The 6,670-nt window shown below is 36.6% G+C and overlaps 1 long non-coding RNA gene across 1 annotated transcript; it reads left to right on the top strand.

Moving 5' to 3' along the window:
- The first annotated feature begins 1,793 nt into the window (after window positions 1-1,793).
- LOC144427276 (uncharacterized) lies at window positions 1,794-4,862 on the top strand. Its single transcript, XR_013477840.1, has 4 exons — window positions 1,794-2,092; window positions 2,716-2,837; window positions 3,296-3,456; window positions 4,363-4,862. It is a non-coding gene; the product is annotated as an uncharacterized LOC144427276 (long non-coding RNA).
- The last annotated feature ends 1,808 nt before the right edge of the window (window positions 4,863-6,670 follow it).

Here is a 6,670-nt window from a genome sequence, read left to right as displayed (position 1 = left end):
CTAGTTGGCCTGGCTCAACAATTTCTGCATATGCCAATCCCAACCCCACCTGACTACATCACGGAAAAATTACATCATTTCGACGTCACATTGGCGTACCGTAATAAGGCCCGCCAAAGTATGCGGATGGTCGTCCAAAACGCGCAGATGATCACCCGAAATCGAGCAAGCTATTTCTCTCGTTTTCCCGTCATAACCGATCACGATAGGAGAGAGATCGCCGGCGTTAGCGAGTTCGTAATCGGCGGCGCAGTTGCCATTTCGGGCGATCGTAATTATATTTTGGCAAGCCCTATGACGTGTTTGTGACGTCGTATTGACGTATTTTTTGGATGGCATAGTCAGGTGGGGGTTAGGAATAACATATACAAAATTCGTTTTGATACGCTAACTGGAAGTACTTGTGGTACTAAACTATACTAGACCCGTCCTGTCAGCCTGTAGTCAGGTACCGGTAGTTGGAAAAGGCTGACGGCTAACTCGCCATGAGGGCTAACTCGCCATGGACCACTCGCCATGCGACGGAGAGGGAGTGATCACTTTTTTGTGGCTTTGGGGCCAGGCCACTGAAATGGGGCCAGGCCACGGAGAAATTGGGGCCAGGCCACGGAGAAATTGGGGCCGGGCCACAGAGAAATTGAGGCCGGGCCACGGAGAAATCGGGGCCAGGCCAGGCCAGGCCATGGTGCTATGCAGTAATACGGAGCCACACTCAAATTCTGGTATGAAAAGTGGATTAGTCCTATTTTTTGTGTGTTCAACGGGTTAGTAATGATCTTGAAGGTACAGACAAACCTTATTAGTTAAAATAATACGCTTGAATCACATTTAACCGAGAATTTATTGCCTGGAAATACTGGATAGAAAATGGAGCCACAGACTTGAGCAGTTCAGTATTATGGAGCCACACTCAAATTCGTTTTGAGAAGTGGATTAGTCTTATTCTTTGTGTGTTTAACAGGTTAGTGATGATCTTGAAGGTACAGGCAAACCTAATTAGTGAAAAGAATACGCTTGAATCACATTTAACCGAGAATTTACTGCCTGGAAATACAGGATAGAAAATGGAGCCACAGACTAGAGCAGTTCAGTAATATAGAGCCACACTCAAATTCGTTTTGAGATGTGGATTAGTCTTATTTTTTGTGTGTTTAACAGGTTAGTGATGATCTTGAAGGTACAGGCAAACCTAATTAGTGAAAAGAATACGCTTGAATCACATTTAACCGAGAATTTATTGCCTGGAAATACAGGATAGAAAATGGAGCCACAGACTAGAGCTGTTCAGTAATATGGAGCCACACTCAAATTCGTTTTGAGAAGTGGATTAGCCTTATTTTTTGTGTGTTTAACAGGTTAGTGATGATCTTGAAGGTACAGACAAACGGAACCTTATTAGTGAAAAGAATATGCTTGAATCGCATTTTACCGAGAATTTATTGCCTGGAAATACAGGATAGAAAATGGAGCCACAGACTAGAGCAGTTCAGTAATATGGAGCGACACTCAAATTCGTTTTGAGAAGTGGATTAGTCTTATTTTTTGTGTGTTTAACAGGTTAGTGATGATCTTGAAGGTACAGACAAACCTTATTAGTGAAAAGAATATGCTTGAATCCCATTTTACCGAGGTTCATATATAGGTTATAATATATATAGGTTCATAGTTTGTATATTTGAAAATCTCGTAATTCTCTACTTTTTAAGTTTGTTTTTAATAAATAAAAAATATAAGATATCCCCCGAAAATAAGCCCTAGTGTTATTTTTCGGAAGAAAATTGAAATGAGACCCAGTCTTATTTTTGGGGAAACATGGTATATCTGTATATGGAGCCATACTTGATTTCTGTTATGGAGATGATTTTGTATTTTTTTTTCTTCATGGTTTTCAACAGGTTAGTAAAGATCTTCAAGTTACAGGTAACCATAATAGTATGAAATAATGTTTGACTGTCTGAAAAGTAAATACTTTGAAATTTGTTGCCGGGAAGTGCAGTTTAAAAAGTGGATTCATACAGCGAGGTGATTCGGGGACGCAATGTCTGAATGTTGTCGGAAGTGGAATAGTCATAGTTTTTATTTCATATAACAGGTTTGTAATGATGGTTAAGTTACTTTACAACAATAGTACCATAAGATTTGTTTCACTTTTTGGGGAATTAATGTTTTTTGTTCAGTATATATGCTGATATGAGTAATGATCGCAGTGAAACAGATACTATACGATAACTGAGGAATGTATACAAGAATTAGGCTGTAAGAAGCTGGTATCATATCAATTTGATCATAGATTATGAATATGAAAGCTAATTTGTAGTTTACATTTACCAGGTTGGGAAAAATATTTCAAGCTTATCTTACTCAAACTATTTATAAGTAATACTCATATCAGACTATACATTTTAGCCTAATATTACAATGTATATTATTTATAAGATAACATTAGCTGGCGCACTGGATTTTTCATTTGAGACTGGTTTTGGGGGAAGCTTTGATTCACACTTTTATATTCGTTAGTCATTCAAATGGTTTGAGTAGAGATTTAAGTATATATTTGTTTTTGAGATTGTTCTGCAATGTTTTACGGTTGTGACAAAGCTAGAAATACTTATTAATATTCCTTATATTTTTATATCCACCTGAAGCATGCATAACATATTTGTATTATATTCTTGTGATGATTACTACTACATACATAATTGGATCTGCTTTCAGGGATTGTTTAAATTGATAATGAAAACAGGAATCAAGCGAAAAAGTTTTTCCGAGAAGAACTATATTCCGAACGAGATTCCACTACAAAGATTAAATACTAAAATAGATGGAATAGTATAATGGTAAGATTTGGTATTATTTGCCTTGATCACATCATTGTAACAATAACTGTACAGATGAGACCTGAATACAATCTCCATGGTTAAATTTTTTTGTTCCAGTCAAGATTGTGTCTAATAGTCAAGTCTGAATTTTGTACATTTGTTTTCCTAAAATAACATTTGCAAGTTCTTTCACAATTTTTCTTGAATATTTGCTATTTTTATGCTGTATTTGGAAAAATTTCATTGTCAAGAGATGTTCTCGCAAGATGTTTTTTGCAAATGGTGTTCCCTATTAAGCACTCTTTTTTTTATAAAAGTGTAAGATGTGAATTTTTTGCCACTATTGGTTTCATTTTTAAATATTGCCTCAATCACTAAGCATTGTAAAGAAATACATGTAATGCCTAATATGTATTAATTGTATCACATGATAAAAAAATTGTTCAGTATGGCTTTAACAAATAACATAATCTCAGGTGCTCACGTCGTAACGATATGCAAACAGTTGTCGCAGTTTCCATGTTATTGATTTTGCTTCTCCAAAACATCGCGTACATAAAACAATAGAATGACGTGGAATTGGCAAGTGTGGTATTATGATTGCTCGAAGATTTATTCAGATTCTACGTACCTCAATGTGAGTTTGACGTATTGTTTGTACTGAGCTTTATAGCAGGACATAGGCAACAATAAGTAAAAACAGAATAGAATATAAAAATTGGCCCATTCCATTTGTTTCCTAACTTAATGAGTTTTTGATAATGAAGTGATCTGCGATGTATACAAATCAGGGATGGACCAAGCAGTCTTTAGTCCAGGGGTTCTCAACCTGGGGTTCGCGAAAAGATTTCAGGGGGTACTTGGATGGCAGTCGAGTTTTTGCGTGTTGCTGTTTTTAATATCCTTTATTACTACCAGAGGAAAATGCGTGCCGATTGAAACTGGATGCCAATTGAAACATAGATTTTCCCTGATCTTGCCTTGTTGTGATTGTGACGTAAACAATGTGAAATTCACAGAAAATACAGCATGCTGCGAGCACTGGAGAAAGTGATATCCTTATTGAAACTTGAAAGGGATTTCAAGAATTTATTAGTTAGGGCAATATTAGTAACAGGGAAATTAAATTTAGTTTTATCTGGTCAATAAATTGTTGTTTCAACAAATTGTTAATCGATATATCACAACTTTGTTCGGTGTCACATTACTGGGGGTTCACGTTGATTGTTTCGTGCCTCGGGGGGGGGGGGGGGGGGGTATTTTGCAGAAAAAAGGTTGAGAATGATGTAATAATTCTATATGAAACCTACATACTTCCTTCTGTTAGATAAATTTCATCCCATATTGTTGCTAACAACCGTGCCATAAAACCCCACTCCCTAATATCACTACCATTTAATTTTACGTTTTACCTGTATTCTCAAAATGGTGTGCAGGATTAAAAAGTATTTATTGGTGAAATAGGTATTTTGATTCCCAGTACTGTAAAATAATAAATTACTCAAGTCATCAAGAATTTTAACATAATTTTTTTGTTTTATAGCTTGGAGAGAAGAAGAAATTATATCATGGTGTCTGCTATGATGACAACAATACGGACTCTATATAATTTTGGTTTTATATTGTGTAGGAGATACTCAACCTTACCAGTGTGGTTGCTAAAAACAAATTTGAAAAAATACCAAATTGAATTTTGCGAATTTTCCCTTGAATCTCTAAACCAGTTCCAGTCAAAAGAGTCTTACAATTTTCTTGCTTATGATTATCTAATATGCGTTTGTACTACTGTTACTTTTCCGATATATCTATGATGACTTATATTGAAAAAACAGTCTTATGATTGAACATTTATCCCTGATATTCATTACGCTGAATATAATTGAAGTAATTATCGGTAATAGGAAAGTCTTAAGATGCTAACAAAAAGGACTCCCTCGGAGATGAATCTTATTTTAAAAAAAGTATGTTGGAATCCTGCCAATCTGGTGTTTGCAATTTTTTTTTGCATATTTTTCAATAAATGAAACAGTTAATCAACTGGTATGCATGGATCTTGTTTTCTGTTAGGGATAATGTATAACGGAGAAGAGTAGTCTTTTTTGTATGTTGAGTATTGGGATACTAGTGGTTGTGATAGCGTATACCAGCTACCGATATGTTGTGCCTGCAATTTGTATTACAAATCTAAAACATCTTAGCGTGTAAACCCCTGTCAATTGCCTATGCAATACAGGTAGAACTACACAATTTATCAGTACGGACTTCATTTAATAATATCATTTGAGTCACTGGTGGAATTATTCACTGATCTATTAACCATGTATTGTATGAAAATAATTAAATAACAACACATATTCGCTAAAAAAAATTAACAATCACAAAAAGGTATGCAACAAGCAATAAATATAACTTATTTCACTGAGTTTTTTTAACATATAGGCACCAGTTCACGCTACAGTAAAAAGACAATGAATGCGGTGAGGAATATAAATGTATAGATACGGTGACCAGTAGAAACACTACAATAATGTATCGCTCGCAATATACCCCCTCACATAAGTAATACATTGGGTGAGCGAACACGTACTACTTCTTTTATCAATACCTCTCCATCTGAAATAGGTAGGCTTCAAACTTTACTTGAGGTTTTGTTTGCTTTCCCGATTCTATAATCAGTTACTTTATCATTTGTTTTTATCTATTATTTTATCGTCTATTGCTGATTATGGAGTCGAAATAAACTTATACCTCTACATTTGTAATGAGTAAGTGTTCGAATACAGCCTTTTCCCTGGTTGTAACATACGATACGGTTCAATTGTACAAGTACCGTACATGTCTTAACATTACCAGTTTCCACATTGCTTATAAACAAAAATATAACTAAACAAATACGGATGTCTTAACATTACCATTGCGCTGGCCTGGCCCCAAATATTCTGAGGCCTGGCCCCATTTTCTCCGTGGCCTGGCCCCAATTTGTCCGTGGCCTGGCCCCATTTTCTCCGTGGCCTGGCCCCTTTTGTGTGGCCTGGCTCCAAAGCCACAAAAAAAGTTATCACCCCTGTTGATGCGACGGCGGTTAACGGGTTACCGGTAGCCTGCAACTGTGCGGAGGCTCTTCTTGTAATGGGAGATGGAAAGGTGGCTGTTTATACTAACAACTTCAATAGTAAGGATAAATATATTAAATTAAATGTGTTTGGTTACAATACCTACTGTGCAAATGGTAACAAAGTGACAAGAAAACGGGCTTATATGTCGGAAGGCATACCGGTACCGGTACGGTACCGTACGGTACTCGACGCGCAAAAGATGTCTCAACTTATCATTTTCATCTAAGCATGCTAAATATATCATCATATTAATTGATTGTATGAGCACTGAATCAACAACAACGCTAAATATATCAAAAGTTCTATTTTGCTACCGGCAGTCTCATTTTATTCTAACAGCCGTTGATTGCGAGCAGAGAGGGAGAGAGAGAGCTAACTCGCCATGTCTTTATTCTTTATAATTGTCGATCGACATCGCGAGTTCGAGAGAGAGAGAGGGCTAACTCGCCATGCATTTATTCTTTATAATTGACCATCGACATCGCGAGTTCGAGAGAGAGAGAGGGCTAACTCGCCATGTCTTTATTCTTTATAATTGACGATCGACATCGCGAGTTTGAGAGAGAGGGGGTCCACTATTCGCTAGTTGATTAAGATCTTCAGGTTCTAAATCTGACCTAAAATAGCTGGATATAGTCTAACTATAGAGGGTCAACATAGAGATACCACCTCTGTGTGACGTCATAGTTCCGCATGAGTAAAGAGGTATGACCTTCTCACCGTTTAACTTTGCCG

The sequence above is a fragment of the Styela clava genome, chromosome 9 (genome assembly GCF_964204865.1).
Source record: "Styela clava chromosome 9, kaStyClav1.hap1.2, whole genome shotgun sequence".
NCBI lineage: Eukaryota > Metazoa > Chordata > Ascidiacea > Stolidobranchia > Styelidae > Styela > Styela clava.
The sequence above is the reverse complement of the archived record's forward strand: the minus strand, read 5'-3'. Positions and strand labels throughout refer to the sequence as shown.